Genomic DNA, 20,845 nt, shown 5'->3' on the forward strand with positions numbered 1-20,845 from the left:
TATCATGGAAATAATACATCTCAGCAAGTCCTACAGTTCTTTCTTTGACTCCATTCAATTATCTCTTTTGATTTCGACGCAAAATCGTTTTTATCACATCGTTTCATATGCAAAAATAACGATTTCGAACCCACTACATTTGTGGCGAGCTCATGCTGTGTTAACTATTAAATAGCAGCAAAATGAAAAGAGATATAGACAAAGTGTCAAATAGAAAGTTATAGAGAACATTAAGGGGCATCAAATGAACAATAGTTACGATAAATTTTGTTGATTAATAATTAGAGTAATTAAAAAACTCCAAAAAACACAAATTTTGAGTTATTTCGTTAGAAAAAAATCATTTAGTACACTTAACTAAAAGATATTTGTACATACACTGATAGGAAATTTTCTCAGCTTTCCAATAAAATCTTGTAAATAACGATATAAAGCATATTTTTCAAATTAGAGCCTTTTAAGCACTTGCAAGTCGGTTACAGGAAAACTATAGTAATGAAATTACAAAGAAATGAGAAGAGATAGGAATATGTCGTCCAAGAACAAATTATGAATCGTCCTAAAACCCAACTTTTGGATAATGGATATTGCTATAATCATACTTCATTATTTCGAGAAAATTAGCAAAAACCTCCTCAAAAACGCTAACTTTTAACTACTTTACAGCTAAAAAGTAATTAAAACTAATTAACTAAAAGATATGAAAACACCATTGAATAGGAAATTTTCTCACCTTTTGAATGGAACTGAAATATTTAAAATACAAAGTATACTTTTAAAGTTAGAGGTATTTTAAGACAAATAAGTTTTTTACACAAAAAGTTCAATAACTCGTTGAGTATGGTATGGTATGCGTAGAACATTTTTTTCTCCAAATATGACAGTCTATCACCCCCCGAGAGGTTCTTAACCATGACCCAAACACCCTGTATATTTGATTTATTATTACTCTAAATGTACTAAGATACTAAATATTTTACACAAAGTAGTATGGTCCTACGTCTACAGTTCGTGCAACCCCAGTTGCAGTTTTTTGCACATAATTTCGTTTAGCTCACCATACCGATCTCTTTTCCCCGTTGGATGCCAAGAAAAATGTTTTAAATACGTTATAGGCATCCCGGATTTTGAAATTCTCTGATTTGCAGATATACAAATTCTGAAATTTCCAACTTACAAGATTCAGGCTACCAAGTTTATATAGAAATTTTGTAGCTTCGTTGATTCCAACATTCCCAAGGTCCCGAATTTTAATAGTTTCAGGTGTCACAATTTTCGAAATTTTAGTTCGAAAAATTGTCACATTTCCAAATTGCAAAACTTCCACATTTTCGGATTCCGGCATTCCCATATTTGCAGATTTCCATATTCTTCGATTTGAAGACATTCGGTTTTTTCCATTCTCAGAATCTCAGATTATTAACTATTCAGTTTTCCAACTCCGCTAGATTTTAATGTCCGATTTCTGTTAACCAAGTTTGCTGTGTTTTTGGATTCTCACATTCCAAAATTTTTAGATGTTGAAAGATCCGAGATCCCGGATTCCGAGATTTGCGGATTCCAAGATTCTCTAATTTCCAGAATGCCAGTTTCCCAGATAATCAGTTTTCCAAATTCCCAGATTTCCTTAATTTAACTCCCAAAGGTGTTCAGGTTTTCTGATTCTCGAAATGCTAGAGTTCAAATTTTCTAGAAACCTAGATTTTCAGATTCACATATTCTAAGATTCCCAAACACCGAGATTTGAAAATCCCCAGATCTTATACTTCGGGAGTCTGATTTTTTTTTTATTCCAAGATTCTTATATTCTTAGATCTCAAGATTTTCGAATTTACAGAGTCTCAGATATCCAAATAACAATTTTTTTCTGAATCCAAAACTCAAAAATTACCAGATACGCGGAAAAAAATCAGTTCATAAATTCATGAGCAAAACATTCACGAAAATCGTTAATTATTTCCAAAAATTAGGGATAACCAACCTCGTACTCATGGCACTATTTCGTCGCTGTTGTGCTATCTTATGACAAACGCCATTTTGTGGTAAACTGAGTTAGATATACAACATTACTAATCTGAAAATGCTCTACAAAATGGCGTTTTCAGAATTTTGAAATTTTGCTTGGTTACTGAGGTATAGCGAAAAAAGTGATGAGAAATTGTCAGTTTTTTGCTTTAAATCACTGTATCTTTCGCGGATTCGCTTAAGTAATGTAGAAGTTTTAGATGTTTTTATATGTAGAAATATCTGAGGAACACAATGGCATAATAATTTTTAAAATAAAAATACATGTATTGCAAGAAATATGCAGTTTTACTTTTAAATTGGCATGTTTCATGTTTGGCAACACTGTAATTTAAAATTACTATTTTTTCTAGATTGCTTGCTCAATTTCCTTCAAAATGCATCTCATCGATTGTTTCTAGGCCGAAAAAAGCCGAAGATTTTAATAAAAGTTAATAATTGATGCTTTTTTTCTATGGAAAATTTTCCATGCACAATTATGACACGCCATACAAATTTTGCCATCAATACACGCCTACGACACGTGTGAGTGCGACTTTTGTTTAAATTTATAGTGAAAACTCGCAACATAGTCAACCGAACTTCGTGATATTTGAGCGTTTAATACAGAATAGATTGAAGCATTAATTGTCTTCTTTGAATTGTTTTTACCATTTAATCTCAAACTTTAAAAATCGTTTTTCTCAAAATGTGCTAAATGGCGCTTGTCATAAGATAGCACAACAGCGACGATTTGTGTTTTCAAAAAACTAATTCACGCCAAATATACGCATGCACAGTGGTCGGAAACGACAAAAAAGTAAACTTAATTCCCAAACCACTGAATATATTCACAGGGTGTCTTTGGAGGAATTGTTCATCTGAATATTCCCCACAATCTGATAAAAATTGAAATTAGGCATGGCTTACTATGATCGAACTAAAAAAAACTTATGCTGACGAGGTAGAAAGTTGGCGTCTTCGACAAAGTTTTGGAAATGCTCGTAGTGAAGAATTCTGTTGAAGAACTTGAGCTTGTACGGCTAAAGGTTATCGATTTATAAGGCGTTTTCTACGGCAACCCCCTTAAATCTAGTTTTTTAAATATAACTTTTTCCATTGTGACTTTTCGTACAAACTAAGTTCCAGACAAATGTGGAGATATTAAAGCAACATAATATTGCTGAAGACTGTATGTAAAAATATTCATTCGTTTCAAAATTATTGAAGATTTTTACATTTTTTACAAAAGCTTCAACAACGTATAAGAAAGAAAGGTGCGAACCAAAACACGACACAGAAGGTTTGGCCTGTGGCACTCTAGAACCCTATGAATAAGGTATGCTTACTTCAGCATGTTTTTGCCTTTCTCATATAAAGAAAGGCTATGCAATCACTGTAAAAATCGACTTTTTAACCGAGGCCCGGAGGGCCGAGTGTCATACACCATTCGATTCAGTTCGTCGAGATCGGCAAATGTCTGTGTGTGTATGTGTGTGTGTGTATGTGTGTGTGTGTATGTGTGTGTGTCATTTAAACTCACACAATTTTCTCAGAGATGGCTGAACCGATTTTTAGTTTCATCTGAAAGGTATAACGCTCCCATAAGCTGCTATTGAATTTTTAGTTGATCCGACTTCTGGTTCCGGAGTTACGGGTTGAAGAGTGCGGTCACACAGCAAATTCCCATAATAAACTGGTACCACCATGATGTTCAAATGATGTAAAACATATTAAAATTGATGTAACATTACTCTAGTTTGCGGGTCTGGATCACTAATGATCAATCAAAGTAGCTTTGACCACATTGGCCACCTATGACGGTTCATGACGCCCCCGGGGAACCCGCCAAGTTCCTAAGCTAATATCACACCCATTCCCCAACGAATTCTCTACCGATTTTTACAAACTTGATTTCAAATGAAAGATACAGTAATGCCATTGACTGCTGCTGAATTTCATTCGGTTCTGACTCTTGCTTCCGGAGTTACAGGGGTGTTAGTAAGGATACACTGGAATTTCCCATATAAATCGGTACAATCGTAATACCTCAGAGGCTAAAAACTATTGAAATGGTCACCAAATAACTTCTAATCGCAGATCTAGATCACTGATTGCCAATCAAACATTCTTTGAATATATTGTCCACTATCGACGATTCCGGAAGTCCGGAATTCCGGGCATATTCCACAATTAAAGTCAAATCGGTTCTTCGGTGATGACTGAACCGATTTTCTCAAACCAAGTCTCAAATGGAAGGCAAAATATGCAGTTGAGTATTGCGTCGCTGCCCCCCCCCCCCCCCCCCCCCCGTCTTGCCCTTACACCTCCATCCTTCATCACTCCCCTCCTCTTTGACCACCCTCACGCCCGCATTTCCTTCATCCATCCCGTATACCGAAATAAGATGAAGGATTTCTGACGCATCCTCCACTCCCACTCTACTAACCCCCCATTCCCTACACGTTCAAACCCATTCCACCAACCTTTCCAAATTATAATCACATGAAGATAACATTGAACTCATGCTTATTAAGCTAATTAAATATTATTCTTTTGCCTTTCTCATATAGAAAGGTTATGCAATTGCTTCAAAAACCGATTTTCTAACCGACGGAGTCTCATATAACATTAGTCGAGTTTGCCGAGATCGCAAAATATCTGTGTGTATGTATGTGTGTATGTATGTATGTATGTATGTGTGTGTATGTGCGGATTTATTAACAAAATGTCCACATCGGTTTCTCGGAGATGGCTGAACCGATTTTTACAAACTAAGATTAAAATAAAAGATATAATATTCCCATAGGTTGCTATTGAATTTCATTTTCAACCGACATCTTGTTCCGGATTACGAGTTGAAGAGTATGGTTACAAAACAAAATTTGTTGATTTGTCCACATCGGTTTCTCGGAATTTTCTGATCCGATTTTGACAAACTTGATTTTAAATGAAAGGTCGATCAGCTGCTGTTGAATTTTATGTGGATCCGAGTTCTGGTTCCTGAATTACAGAGTGATACGTACGATCACGCAGCAAATCCCGATTCTAACGAATTCTGCGATGAATGTAAAAAGGTGAAGTTTTTTCCAAAATGTAAACAGAACTGTTGAATTTGTAGATCTAGGTCACCAACAGTCATTCAAAGTCTCTTTGGCCACCCTGTCCACCATCGACGGATCCGGAAGCATCCAAATTCAGAATAACGGTTATATTGGTTTCTCGAAAATAGCTAGACCGATTTGATCAACTTAGTCTCAAATTAAAGGTGTTGCGTCCCCGGAAACTGATATTAAATTCCATCTGCATCCGACTTCCGGCTCCGGAGTTACGGGTTGTGAAGTGCGATCACATAGAAAACTCCGATTCAAACCGATACCGCGATGAATGCAAAAAGGTGCTCTTATATATACTTACCAAGTGTAATAAGAATGAAAGATATTTCCGTAATGTTATATTGTACGAACCAGCTATTAAATCATAGTTTGGAGAAATGAGAAAGGCACAATTGCACCTCTAGGTGGATTAAAACAGGTTTTTTACCTTTTCCATACAAAATAGGCAATTTTTTTAATTTAATCATTGCACCTTTAATTTAAACATTGACCTTATCAAAAGAATAATGATGTTCGAGGTCTTAATAGTTTTCTTTTGTCTTCTGCTCGCACACTTCACGATCACGAATGGTCAGTCGTGGATATTATAGTAGGAATCATGAGCTGGTCCACGAATGGCTGAGTTATTTCGTGATTTTGTGAACTATTTCACGAGCACAGATATCGAATTGTTACTAATAAATTGGTTCACGATGAATGAAAGACATCATGAATAATATTCCGAGTGTCGTGAAATAGTCCACGAGAAAATATGTTTTGATTTTGTGAACTAACTTACAACCACGAAAAGCAGATAAAGATGCAATAAACCACGAATCAATTAACCTCGTATAGTTGGACTATAAATAATACACTCAGGTTTTTTTACGCAGGGGATACAGGCCGCGTAAATGAAAACCGCGTAAATGAAAACCGCTAAAATTTCAAAATTCGTTTAAATAAAAACCGCGTAAATTTCAAAATCCGCGTAATTGAAGACCACTTAAATTTAAGAATCCGCGATAAAGGGAACCTCGTTGATGGATACCGCGTAAATTCCAAAATCCGCTTAAATTAAAACCGCGTAAATTTCAAAAACCGCGTAAATGAAAACCGCGTAAATTTCAAAATCCGCGTAAAAAAACCACGTAAAAAAATACCGCGCAAAAAAAAACCGCGTAAGAAAAACTTGAGTGTATTCCTAAATCTATGAATAAAATCTCGAGTCAACCTTCGGTTTTATGAATAATGTTCCTAAAGTTGTGAACTAGTCCACGAGCAGAAAATTGATTCGGTGATGGCATTTCGAAAACCATGACACAGTTCACAACAGAAAAACAAATATCTTCACTAATAAAAGAATTATGTAGGCATTACTGAAGGGAAGATGAAAATTATTATAAAACTCATGATTTTTGTTCATGGTCCTGTTTACGTAACGTAAAAGCGCGATTGTTCCAAAATTCGCGGCATTTTGTTCAAGATTTTGGGAACAATTTTTTACGTGTGCCCGAATTGCAATATTCTTTGATTTAAAAATTTTCTGACCCATTCAAATACTCCTAGAAATTCCGTTCCTTAGATTCCTAGGTTCCCAGATTCTAGCATTCTCAGCTGAGAGAACCCAGATTTTTTAATGTTCAGATTCCATGATTCCTAAGTTTCCTAATTTTCAAATTTTCAGATCTACCTATTGAAAAATTTTCAGGTTTAATTTATTGCAAAAAATATCGATCCTCAGTATCCTAGAGTCCCAAAGCTCCAGTTTTTCAGATTCGTATCCTCCTTGTTTATAACAATTATTATTGAGGCTCCCTAATTCTCAGGTTACCAAATTTTCAGATTACCAGAAACCCAGATTTCCAGGTATCAAATTCCCTGGATTCCAAGCTATTTGGATTAAAAAAATCCCAGATTTTCGAATTTCGATTCTCTTATTTTCCGATTCCGCGGTTCCCAAATTCCAACTCCTAGAATTTCCCAGTTTTTCAAATTGTAAAGTTTTTAGATTCCGGTTACTGATGTACTATTTTGCGCAATACGCAAGCACAGTATACTTCGTACATTGTTGTAGACTGTTGACTAGATTCAAACAGGGTTGCTATGATTATTAATAAAATCCACTTGTTTTGAAGTCATGCTGCTTCTTTAGTTAATAACTTTTCTCAGCGAATTTTCATTAACTTTTAATGTTCCACGAATGTGTTCAGTAGAAGATTACCTTTTGAAATATATAGTGTTCTGATTAATTGATTGATAAGGTGATTTTTTAGGAATTTTTTTTCAATGTTAACCGATTTTCCATACAAACTTCCATATAAACTCTGAAATTTTTGGAGGGTCCGTAGACACAACCAATGGGTACCAAAATTTGCACAATTACTAAGGACCATGAAAGGTATCAGAAAAGCCTGGTGGAGCTAAAAATCAAAAATTGAACTAGTCTACTGTTGACTCTCATTCCGACACAGACTACATGAGGAACAATGTTTTGGAATAACACTTGTCCCAGTCCAAGCGAGAACTTGACCTGAAAGCCACCATTTAGGACCACGACTATCTTTACCGTAATTTGGGATATTAGAAAAGAAGTATTGATGGAGTACTTACTTAGCGGAAGGCCCCGACTCAGTGACACTCCTATAAGTACCACGGATTGGCTTGTGGGTAGCTATTTAGTCAAGATTCATTTCAAGCAAGTTGAAGAAGTATTTACTTATGTCTGAACAGTTTACTGATTGATTACAATAAATGTATACAGTTCTACGTAAAATATTTAGACTCTGGATAACCTATTATTGAGAGTAAATTCCATCCATAAATTGTCTTTTTCACAATTTAAATTAAAGCATTGAATTAAAATTCCACAAAACGCCAGTGCATAACAAAGATTCCCAATCATTTCTAAAGGTCAACCAGATTCCGATTGTGAAACATAACCAAATATTATTCATGTTTCTGATCCATGATTTTCCTCCCATACGCTCATGTTCTCACATTTTCCCACTTTTCTCCCAAACACCCGTGAGTGGATCGAAACAGAGCGAGACAGACCACGCACTTGACTCTCTTTGGGGAACGAAAAACAAAAAAAAAAAACAATCATCCTGTTCGGCTTCGACTTCGGCTCTGGGATGCTGCGAGAAATGGGATTCCGTCCGTCTGTCGTCTCTAGAAGTGTTCGAGCACTGGTGATGAGCAGTCATCCCGTCCCGTGGTCACTGTCGTTTTGTCTACCGTTTGTCGCTCAATCGGTCGGTCGTCGTCGTCGCGTTGCTATCTATTTTCTTTTTCCGCTTGCAATCGAAGTAGGCCTAATTAGTAGTGTATCCAGTTCCAGTTGAAGGACCATAGTTTGATTAACAGATAATTACGGCTGCTGCTGCAATCCGCCTCGTCGGTTTTCGATTCGAGACTTCGAACGTCAGTGTCCGTCGTGTATGTGTGTGTTAGTGTTAGTGTTGGTGCGAGCAGCGCTTGTAACCTACTATTTTGTACTGGTGGATACCGGACTGCGGGGACAACACAACACAGGCTGTCTGTCTAAGAAAAGAACATACTTTGTGTGTCAGGTGGAATTTTCACCACGCTGAGTTCCCGATTTTTTTTGTGTGTGATCGCAGTAAGCGAGCGTTTTTGGGATCGTCGGTGGCGGCGGAGAAAAGAAAAAGTAAAGAAAGAAAAAAAGCAACGAAGCAAAGAATCAATTCAAGTGGGCCGCGCCATGAGATGATCAAGTGGTTGGCGGATAGTTGCCGGAGCAAAATGTTCCAAAAAGGAAAATTTCCCAGCTCTTGAGTGTAAGTGGTTCGTGAGCGTTTTAGCCGAGCAAGGAAAAAGTGGTCAGTTTCGAATGTTGGAGAGCTTGTGAAGGATGCAGTTGCCTGTACATACGAGAAGAAAGAAAAAAACGGTGTACAAAGTGAGCGCGGAAAGTGCATTCGTTGAGCGTACGGAGAGCTAGACAGGGAGAGCGCTAGAGTAAGAGTGCAGTTCGGTTTTTTTGTTGTTTTGCAGCCTGACGTTAGAGTCCTTCACAGTCTACTTGCAGGGGCGTTTACGTAGCCAAGAATGTTGGACGAGTGATCGACGAGGTTGGTGGGTGATGGGTGATGGGGTCCATCGTCGTTTTCTCGAACCATGGTCGAAACCAAACGTACTGGCTGCTGTGTGACATTTGTTGTGTAGCGCCAACGCCATCGCTCGCAAACACGTGGGTGGATGACAACGGCGGTGACGACGACGACGGCGATGGGGAAGAATCGAAAGGGAGCCAAAAAAAAAAAAAATTCTTACACTAAAGCATGGCCACGGGCAAAAACTGCAATCAATAATCTCATACGGGGGCACTGCGAATGTATCGCAGCTCGCACACAGTATGCCATGATGGTACGTACCACCGCCGTAGAGTGTGTAGAGCAAACCAGCATGGAGCATGGCTGGCGTGAGAGTGAACGAGATCCCAGCAGGCAGCTGCCAAACACAGAAGCAGTGTAGCAATAGCAACACAACAACGGCACACAGAAGATAGGAGAAAGAAAAAAAAACGAATTCGGGAGCAAGCACATTTTTAGTTTTAGTAGAAGTTGGATATATGTACGTTGGAGTTGGAGTTGGGGGTAAGGCGTTCCTTCGATTAGCTTGAAATTCTACAGCGGGAAATGGATGGATCGTAGTTCAAAGTAATTGGGGTTTGTTTTGTTTGAGTTCCGGATTTGTGTCGTTTCTGGAATGGAAATAGTAAACAACCATGCGTCTCCTTCAGATAAATCAACTTTCTACACAATTTTCAGACGGAATTATCAGTCGAAGGATTTTCAACACTTGGAATGATTTAGTAATGTTAAATGTTTTGAAAATTTAGGTCTTAGCGGGCACAATGCGAACGAACCGAATGCCCCTTAAAGCGGACATTAATCATCAAAGATTGGCGGCGGGTGCGATATTTTACTGCGAACGAGAATAATTCCGCGTAATGGTCGGTTATTTAAACGATTGAGGTAAACCGTGGTCGGCGAGTGACCCGCCCTCCCCCTCCACCACCCGAGCAAAAGGAATGGGCATCACGGGGCGATTTAATCGGATCGGGCAATAATCCGGCCCGGCTTGGTCGCGTAGTTACTGTTAATTTTGACGGGAGGGTTTGCTGCTGCTATTTGCTCGGATGCGGAATGCGCTGCTCATCCTCCCGCCGTGAGGGAATGTCTTTAATCTGTTGTGTATATACATATGAATTTCAACGAGAACACACGGTGAGATGTAAGGAATGTGTGGAAATTCAATCTTACCTCACTCAATTTAGGTACATTCATCGAAGGAGATAGATTTAATCGCAGGCAGGTCTGAACAGGTTGTTGATTTAGTGTCCCATGAATTCAGGCAAGCAATTGGATGTCGTTAGCGTGTCCGTTCGCTGTCAGCCGTAATTCAATTTTACATCTAACCTGTCAGATGCTGATCGGTCGGTTCAATGGACTCGGATTTAGAGAGTCGGAATTCGATTCGAGTACATTAACTGAATGCCATTTGGACAAAATGGTCGTTTGGCCGGATGAGTCATTTCGCCAAGTGCTGTTAGGTAAAATACTATTTAGTGGACAGCTTGGACAAATGCCATTCTCTCTATACATGGAAAAAATGTCTCTAAATCCGTGAATAAAGTGCTATGAATCAGAACCGTGAACAAAAATCAAGCGCTTTGTAATTATGTTCAATTTTCAAAGTCCTGCATAATGCTTTTATTTGTGGAGATGTTTTTGTGAACTTCATTCACGGTGTTCGTTAATGAGCCAGGGCAAGGTGTAAATACCTCTGTCCCATCCAAAAGGACCAAAAAAGTGACATTAACCTTCTTAGCAAAGTCACTCTTAACGTTTTATCATAACTCCCTATAAACTGAAACGGTCGGTACGGTTGTCCTCGTTTCTTCCTCATTCAAGTTTCAAAACGATTCGTTGGTTGAATTGTTCATTAAATGAACAATTCAATTGCCGTATACTATTAAAACATCTTCAAACCCAACTCTGCACAGTAGGCCTGGCCGTTTTAATATTTGCGACATATTGTAATATGCTTCAAATATTAATGTTGGCAAGAAAAACACTAAAGGATACCTGCAGTGTTTTGCAGGATGCTTTTCAATACTGGCTGTGTAAGGGTTAGAATAGAATAGAATAGAATAGAATAGACTTCATTCACGGTGTTCGTTACATCATTGCTAAGTCGTTTTTTTCCGTACGCGAACTAGTTAACAACTTTATCAATATTATTGGCGTGAATAAATTACAGTTTCCCCTGAAAAAGACCATAACCAATGGCCGAAACGTCGGGCAGTATAAATCATCCGTTCAAATAAAGTATGCCGCAAAAGCCGAAGATCCAGTAAACTATTCATGAAGCTAATGTTGACGGGTGATTTTATCCATAAACGCCAATTGATTCATGATTTATTAAATATTGGTCAAGAACTATTTCACAAAATTTATTCACAGATACATTCGTACCTCGAGAACTGATTCATGATTTCTAATATATTAGCCGTGATTTATCAATTCGTATCCGTGAAGTAGTTCACGAAATCATAAAAAGAATTCTTGATTAAAATATTTTAGTCATGATTTATCCTGTGTGCTTGTGAAAGTTAGAAGATTTTCCTAATCATTTTCACTTTCAAGTAATTCTGCACATGGTCTGAAAATTGCCACGTGAACTATTTCACAATATTTAAAATATTATTCATGGGTTCAATTTAGTTCCCAGAGAACTGTTTCATGAGGTATATCATAGCTGTGTTCAGCTATTAACGACTGATCGTAAGTACGAGTAGCAGATAAAAGACAGCTGTTAGGACCTCGAACATCGCTATTCAATTGATTAGGTTCGGTGTGATGTCCGGAAAGAACACGAAAACTGCGCTGAGTGCCAAAATTATAGTCACAAATCGTGTTCGTGAAATAGTTCACACACCCATAAGATACTGCCGATCGAGTTCGCTTCCACGATCCAGTTCATTCTGTCACGTTAATCCGCGTAAAAAAATCCGATAATAAACTCACGAATATCCCGATAGCGTGCACAGAAATTACGAAACCCGTGACTAGGCTACTAACATCTTGAACATTGTTACATTCTCGATTGTTTTAATCGATGTAGTTATTGCAAATTAGTATCCCCAAATTGTGAAGAATAACAATGAAAAAGAAAATAAACCTATCATAACATTTAAGTGTAACGCCACGTATTTTTTGGCATGAACTAACTTTGTGGAAATTCATGGTTTCGTGAGCTTGATCACGGTTTTCGTAAACGGTTCATTTTACGAAATTCTGAATACGAAATATTTGAATATTTTTCCCGTGTTTTACTTGACCGAGAATCCACTATATAGAAATATATGAATAGGTTGTTTTGTATCTAATAGGATTTATTTGTGTTACACTGAATTCTGTTTTTTATTCTTGTAATTATTTGTTTCTAATATCAAAACATTCTGAGAATATTTGTGCACATACCATTCTATTTATGCACATATTAAAATTATGACCAATTTTTGGAATGAATTTTTCAATTTTTAGTCTACACCAGCACAAAAATTTCGTGCACGCTCTTCGAAAAAGCATGTCCACATACAAACGCTCAAGCTTTCCACAATATTACAAACCTGACCACAACTGGTAACTATGATAGTAAATTCAATTTAGTACAATTGTACGTATAGGTTTTGCTGACTTTAGTCCAAAACATCCCAATTTTTGGAACATTTTTTGCATATTAGTACAAATTTTAGTACCAATATAAGAACACCTAAAAAATGGTTAAATTTTTTGTTAATTTTGGAACAATTGTTTCCCCAATTTTTCTAATTTAGTACAAAATTCACGCACATTTAAATTTTAGTACAAATTTTAGAACGCATCTTAGTAACAATTTTTGAACGGAGCCTAATACTAGCTTTAAAGTATATTTGAGTATTTTTTTAGAATCTTGCAATGAAAAATAATAATTTTTAGTACAAAACCTACGAATTTTCATCAGAAACTGTTCGAGTTCTGATTGAATATTGATTTTTTTAGTACAAATTTTGATGTCAATTTGACTAACTTCAACATAATTTCTACAAATTTTGGCACAAATTGTACAATAAATTTTTGTGCTACAGTAATTCAGGGGCGGCAACAATTAGTAACTAGATTTTCGTGTACGTAGCTCAGTTGGGCAGTTAAAGACTCAATGTTCTTAATGTTGGTACTGATTTAAGATACAGGTGTGTTAATTTGAAAAATTGAAAACATTGGTACTAATTTCACAATTTTCAACACCATTTTCAAGAACTGTAGCGCTAAATTTTCATAATTTAGTTTACATTTCACAACAATATCTTGCGACAATTATTCAAATTTAGTACAAAACTTTAAATGTTCGTAACAATTCGACAATTATTAATATCCAAACATTTTCCTTATTTTTACATCCACCATATAGAAAAATATATGACTATGCTGTTTAGCATAGAATAGGATTTATTTATGTTGCACTGAATTCTGTTTGTTATTCTTGTAATTATTTGTTACTAATATCCAAACATTCTGAGAATATTTGTGCACATATCCTTCTATTTATGCATTATTAAAATATCTACCAATTTTTGGCACGAATTTTTCAATTTTTAGTACACATCAGCACAAAAATTTCGGGCACGCTCTTCGAAAAAGCACGTCCACATACAAACGCTCGAGCGCTTTTTACAATATTACAAACTTGGCCACAACCGCGGTCCAAATTTTGGTAACTTTGATAATAAACTCAATTTAGTACAATTATACGCATATGTTTAACTGACTTTAGTACAAAACATCCCAATTTTTGGCACATTTTTTGCATATTAGAACAAATTTTAGTACCAATATAAGAACACCTAAAAAAATTGGTTCGAATTTTGGTCAATTTTGGAACAATTGTTCCCCTAATTTTTCTAATTTAGTACAAAATTCACGCACTTTTGAATTTTAGTACAAATTTTAGAACGCGTCTTAGTAACAATTTTTGAACGGAGCCTAATACTAGCTTTAAAGTATATTTGAGATTTTTTTTTAAATCTTTCGATGAAAAATAATTATTTTTAGTACAAAAACTACGAATTTTTATCAGAAACTGTTCGAGTTCTGATTGAATATTAATTTTTTTTAGTGCAAATTTTGATGTCAATTTGACTAACCTCAACATAATTTCTACAAATTTTGGCACAATAAATTTTTGTACACTTTTTTTCAATTTTAGTACCAAATTCAGGGGCGGCAATAATTGGTAACTAGATTTTCTTGCACGTAGCTCAGTTGGGCAGTTAAAGACTCAATGTTCTTAATGTTGGTACTAATTTAAGAAACAGTTGTGCTCACTTTAAAAATTGAAAACATTAGTACTAATTTCACAGTTTTTAAAACAATTTTCATGAACTGTAGCGCAAACTTTTCATAATTTAGTTTACATTTCACAACAAAGTAAAGTTTAATAGCTTTTTTAAATACGTAAAGATGTAGCACAACAATAAAAAAAAAAATTAATGCAAATTTGAGTTAAAAAAAGCACAAATTTTTAAAATCTAACAAGTTTTAGTTTGTTTTCTAAATTTAGTACAATTTTAGGTTTAAAATTTACATTTTTTGGCACAAAATCTATCACTTTGAATTGTCCGCATATTTAGGAAATTAAATGTAAGTACTAATGTTTAAACATTTCACAAAGTTAAGTACTAGTTTCAATACCAATTCAAAATTTTAGTACAAATTTAACCAATTAGATCGACAAAATTTATTACATCAAATTATAACACAAAACCTACGATTTTTTGACAGGCATTGTCTACATTTTAGTAAAAATGATCAGATTTACTGAATTTAGTACTAATTTACAAACAGATTTGAAAAAATGTAGTACATTTCTGCGCACACAATTTACGAAATTATTCCGTTTTGGTACAAATTTTACGACAAAATTTTCATTGAAATACAATTTGCTTTGGACCGAACACTGAGAAACAGTTTGAAGCCGTCAGCATATATAAATATGCAACTAGGTCACAAAAGAATTTAAGAACAGCGAAAAAAACAATGGACCTAGAATGCTTCCTTGACGAACACCCGAGGAACTGTATGACACATTATTTCCTAGTTTCACATATAGTCAGAGGCTCAATAATTTCGAACAACCCATTCGTGTTGCAAAGAGAGCAATTCGGATAAAAATTCCCAGCAACGAAATCCTACTTCGTATCTCGTATCTATTTTTGTAAACTTGAGTAGATCTCGGTTTCTTTAAATTGCCACAAATAAACGCCAGAAGAAGAACACGGATTCGTTTCTAATCACTCCACCAGACCAAACATAGTTTGATGCAATTCCTATTTTATTCGCGCTATAGTGGATGTCACTCATATAGAGATTCATTAACGACACTAACGAACATCGTATCTTTTAGCTACGGATTCTAGAGTTCCACAGGGAAGCCACCTAGCACCTATGATTATCTTGTTATATACCTATTCCTTACATTGAGCTTGCAAAGACTGAACTCGACGTGAGAATATCTTTTTCAACAATACACTATATTTCTCCTTAAAGAGAAAACCAATTTTCAATTGAATGTTGGCAGCACTGCCGCTAAAACTAATATTTGCTCTAGGCTCTTGAATAATTTCCTTCAAAAAGCAACTTGTGGTTTGATTTTAGAGTAAATAGAAACGAAGATATAATCCAAAGAAGATCAAAGGTTTTACAAATTTGTCCAAACGGAGGATGTTCCCATAACTCGAGGGGTGGTTCAATGGGCACAAAAAGTTGGATTTTGATATATTGGCCCTAGATGAAGCATTCCTACAAAATTTGTTCAAATCTGTGAACGTCGATTGCACGTAACTTAATCACTTCCCGCGGAATGACCAATATGCTGTTGTGTATCGAACGTGATTTATTTGTGCTACACTGAATTCTGTTGTTTATTCTTGTAATTATTTGTTACTAATATCCAAACATTCTATGAATATTTGTGCACATATTTATTCTATTTATGCACATATTAAAATTATGACCAATTTTTGGAATGAATTTTTCAAGTTTTAGTACACGCCACCACAAAAATTTCGCTCTTCGAAAAAACACGTCGACATACAAACGCTCGAGCTTTTCACAATATTACAAACCTGACCCCACCCGCGGTCAAAATTTTGGTAACTTTGATAATAAACTAAATTTAGTATAATTTCACGCATAGGTTTTACTGGCTTTAATTCAAAATTTCCCAATTTTCGGCACAATCTTTTTGTATTTTAGACCAAATACAAAAACATTCAAAAATTTTAGTACAAACCCAATGTACAAACTTCATTTGTCAATTTTGGTACAGATCTTTTTTGCTCAAATTTTACTAATTTTTGTACAAAATTTACCCATTGTAGGAAAATTTTAGTACAAGTTTTAGAACACATTTTAGTAACAATTTGAGGGAAATGAATTTTTTAGTATCTTACAATATTTTAGTTTGAAGTTAATCCTGGCTTAATATTTCGGAAAAAGGCTATGTGCGGCTGGTCAAACGTGGTAATTCTTATGTATAAAAGTCCAAGTTATTGTTTGAATAAAGTTAGACTGATCACCCGAAATGTGTGTACTCGTTTCACCCGAATTCCTCCCATAACTCAAGTATGTAGTTAAACGTGACTGTACTTCTCGGAACGAGGCTGAACTCAGCTGATAAAAAATAATTTTTTATGTTGATGAGTCCAGGGTATCATTTGAAGGCAGCTAGAATGTCCATACGACACATGTGTACCCGTTTTACCCTAAGTTCCTCTCATAATTCAAGTGTGCAGTTAAACCTGACTGCACTTCTCGGAAAGAGTATGCACCTGATGAAAAGTAGTAATTCTAATGTACAAAAAATTCGCCTTCAGCCTGTTTCCAAAATGTAGTCCTTTTGAACTCAAAACACGAGATATAAGAAGAAGAGGGGTAAAACGAGCTCACACGTTTTATACAGTCATTCTAACTATCTGTAATCAATTCCTCGGGTTACCATAAATAAGAAATATTACTTTTTGAAATGTCGCACTCAGTCTTTTTCTTAAATGTGGAGTAAGGATTAACTTCAAACTTAAGTTCTGGGTACTGGGGTAAAATGAGCTATGAGAAGAATAAGGGTAAAACGAATACACAAGTTTCGTGGGGCCCTTCTAAATATCTTCAATTGATTCTCCGGACTTTTTTACATAATAATAACTACTTTGGATGAGCCGTATTCGATCTTCTTCCTTAAATGTAAAAACTTTAATATTGAATTATAGGAAGAATACGGGGTAAAACGGGTTCACACATATCATGCAGCCGTCCTGACTATTATTGCAATCGATTCCCAGGACCTTTTTACATAAGCAATACAACTATTGTTCAACTGCATGTAGACTCTTTCCGAAAGATATTGCCATGTTTAATTTCCCTCTGGAGTTTTGGGAACAATGAGGTAAAACGGGCTCATACGTTCCGTGCGGGCATTCTGCTTATCTTCACTCGTTTCGTTGGATTTTTTTGCATAAGAGACACTACTTTTGATCAGTGACATTAGGCCTGCTTCCGAAATTTTGAGAGAAGTTGAACTAAAAGCCCAACATTTGGGGAGAATTGGGGTAAAACGGATTGAACCGTTTCATGCGGATTGTCCTTCTATCTTCTATAGAATATTTGAGCTCTTTAGCATAAGAAACATTAACTATGGTAGCCCGCATTTAGTTGTCTTCCAAGTTATATAGCCAGTAATAAAAATTCTTACTTGATGAGGAGAGTTGGGAGGCGGATAAAAAGAGGAGGGGTTGATGTGTGGGGGGGGGATATATACGATCATGTATGATGGCGTATTTCTATATCATAATATGCCTAAATTTTCAAGATTTTCACGTAATTTCTTTATATGAACATAATTTTTGTAGCATTTTTCGATTTCACTTTTGATGAATATATTATGAGTAAATAAGTTCAAAATTAGAAAATACCCATTTCAATTCATAACTCGACATGTAAAAACATTTTAGGGACCCTCAAATGACTGATTGAGAAAAATACTTTTGAATTTGGATCCACTGTGTGTGGAGAGGATGCGGACCATTTGGCATAAAGTCATTTGACATAATGGACGCTTAGCATAACTGACATTTGGCAAAATTTTGAAAAGTGATCATCCTGCAGATCATTTGGCATAACGGAAATTAGGTATAATTATTTTTGACTTCTGGAAAACTGTCATTTGGTATAACGGACCTTTGGCATAATTGACATCTGATATTATTTTTCTAAATGATCTCATTGAAGGTCATTTGGCATAACAGACGAATTTGTAGTTTATCAGCAAATGACCCATAAGGTTTAAGCTGCATTAAGCAATAATAATGATGTATTGCTTTCCAATACCCAATACTGATTATATTTCGGGTGAATACATTTTATAACTGATTTTGCCTTCTTTTGAATATGAGCAGTTCCTTTGAGTTTCATTTTTCAAATTCTTGTGTTCGTTCATTTTCGCAATTATGGATCGTTTCGTAAACACTTTAACGGTCATTTCAAATATATTTTTAGTTAGAACTGCGACCACATATGCGATTATGGCGCCACTGATATATGCGCATGTACACGGTGGCCACTATAGAAAAATTGCTACCGCGCGTGAGGGATAACCCACTTGCAAATGAGCAGTTGGGACCGTTTATAAAAGGTGGAGCTAGTGTTCTGGTAAAATTGACGGATCGTTATTTTTTGATGAAATTTCCTCATAGTGTTATGTTCGTTAGTCTGTGCTAGAACTGCGATCTACAAGTCGTATGTTTTGCGTTGATTAACATTATTATGATAGCCAGCGGGTTTAATTTCTCCCAACAGCGTTTGATCAATTAAAATTATCCTTATTAACCTTCTTTAAATCATGAGGTGTTCTTTCGAATTATAAACCGTTCGATCCAAGCGATAGTTAACTTGATCATTTCTGGATATCGCCAAGTTTTTCAAACGATGATTTATATTGTGAATTTACATATATTGATTCATCGGTCGTTGCACTGCTCTAGCACTTGGGAAGTAATGCGAATTTGTCGCATCCCACCGTCGGAAGCGGCGGCCCCTCGCAAGCAAACCTGTGATCCGGTCGTTGGCCCGGATTACTCAAGCATAGAATTGGTTCAAGTCCGACGGAGCAACAGCGATGTCGGACAGCACGCGACCTGAAGCGATGTGGCGTAGCCAGATTAGGCGTAAATGTTATTTAATAATATGTAAAGAAGAATAAATCAATTAATTTTGGACCTCCTGCAATAGCACGACTCAAAATTATGCCGAATGATCTTGTTTCTCGCATAGTCTAAAATTGTGACCGTTTCCCCGTAGATAAAAATGACTTCTCAAAACTATGCCAAATGACCCTCACTTTACCCAAAATTATAAATTATGCCAAATGACCTGTATTCTGGAGACAAAAAAAAAATGATGCCAGATGTCCGTTGTGCTAAACGAACTTCTGCCAAATGACCTTACGTGAAATGACTTTATGCCAAATGACCTAGAGCCGTGTAGATATATTGAATTATTTCGGGCTTTACCCACTTTCTTAGCATTTCAATCAACCCACACAGACCAAACAATGCGTATTTCTAGTGCATATTCTTAAAGTGTGGCAATGTTTTGATTTTCTCTTAAAAATCTACTGCATCGCTTTTCATTGGTCGTTTTCGAGATTTAAAAGATGGATAGATATTGGGGTGTCTCAAAATGACATCATGCCAAAAAATTCATCGGACTTACTTTTTAAATGGAAGACTAGGGTGCTGGAACTAATTTCTTCTTCAGAGTGAGTTTGCTGAAGCGCTCCCTACTGGTTGTAACTCTTGATTTTATGAGAAATGAGCCGATTTTTGGTAAAAGTCCAATTTAAAACCAGTTGAAGTGCTCCTGAACTGTCTTAGATTTTCTTCGGTTTTTTTATTTTTCTAGAGATCAAAATAGTGGGCTGGTTTGTACAATTTTTGGATAATAAGATTATTATTAAAACTTCGTAAGCTCGATCCTGAACCCCGTTAAACCTGACCCGGATGTACTAAAGACAAACAGAAAACGCCGTTTTTCATCATTTTTCTTCTATTTCCCGAAAACCAATATATGATCTAAGCATACTTAAATTGTTTTATTTTATGGAAGAGCGTAATTTTTGATGATAAGCTAAAAATGTTAAAAGGTTTTATGACAAAAACTTAATTACCTCATATCCCATTAGTCTTAGCTATACACTTTCTTCAACAAAATTGCGCCCCTATATTCGGCTCAACTATTTAATGTGTTTATTATACTTTTTAAGTTTTGTAGATACCTAGTTTTGAACTAACGAAAAATACCAAAAATTGCGCTTTTTACTAAGTTGTAATTGCTCCCTCGCTCTTATAATCCAAAAATTGTATAAACTAACTCATGCAACTTCTCCATTTGGATATCTAAAAAAAATCTGAAAAAATCTGAGGCAGCTCAGGAGTACTTCAGTAACCATGTAATATAAATTTTACCCGAAATCGACCCACTTTTAAAAAAAATCAGAAATCGCTACCAGTAGGGAGCGTTTTAACAAACGCATTCCGAAGAAGAAAGTGGTTCTCCTACAACAACCTTTCATTGACATTGAGAGAGCCAGATGACTTTTTTAACATGATGCCATTTTGGAACGCC

At 35.8% G+C, this 20,845-nt stretch overlaps 1 protein-coding gene across 10 annotated transcripts in view; it reads left to right on the forward strand.

Annotated features, from left to right (window-relative positions):
* The first annotated feature begins 8,264 nt into the window (after window positions 1-8,264).
* LOC131689131 (uncharacterized) overlaps window positions 8,265-20,845 on the forward strand; it is a 194,167-nt gene continuing 181,586 nt past the window's right edge. For 4 of the 10 annotated variants that reach the window (XM_058974002.1, XM_058974012.1, XM_058973993.1 and 1 more), the window contains exon 1: window positions 8,265-8,899. The gene's annotated coding sequence lies outside the window, so the exon portion shown is untranslated. Of the gene's footprint in view, window positions 8,900-8,949; window positions 9,081-20,845 lie in introns of those variants that run through there. The other 6 variants (XM_058974029.1, XM_058974045.1, XM_058974056.1 and 3 more) reach the window with 5 other exon arrangements.

Source organism: Topomyia yanbarensis, chromosome 1 (assembly GCF_030247195.1).
Source record: "Topomyia yanbarensis strain Yona2022 chromosome 1, ASM3024719v1, whole genome shotgun sequence".
NCBI classification, from domain to species: domain Eukaryota; kingdom Metazoa; phylum Arthropoda; class Insecta; order Diptera; family Culicidae; genus Topomyia; species Topomyia yanbarensis.